We start from the raw sequence: 225 nt of genomic DNA, 5'->3' as shown, positions 1-225 counted from the left end.
ACCTGCTTGAATTATGATCTTTTAATGGATCTCTCCTCTCCCTTAAGTTACAGGACTGCTGTTTCTGTTGTTTATAATAACCTACTGTACGTACATCCATACACCTTCTTAGTGCCTCCTATTTGTGAGATTTTTCTTAACTGCCCTTCATTTCCATCATAAGAACTGCATGTTAAGGAGTTGCCACAAAAATATGTTATGAACATATGGTGAGCTCAGCTCTTC

Source organism: Protobothrops mucrosquamatus, unplaced genomic scaffold, assembly GCF_001527695.2.
Source record: "Protobothrops mucrosquamatus isolate PMUCROS unplaced genomic scaffold, P.Mucros_1.0 scaffold340, whole genome shotgun sequence".
NCBI lineage: Eukaryota > Metazoa > Chordata > Lepidosauria > Squamata > Viperidae > Protobothrops > Protobothrops mucrosquamatus.
The sequence above is the reverse complement of the archived record's forward strand: the minus strand, read 5'-3'. Positions refer to the sequence as shown.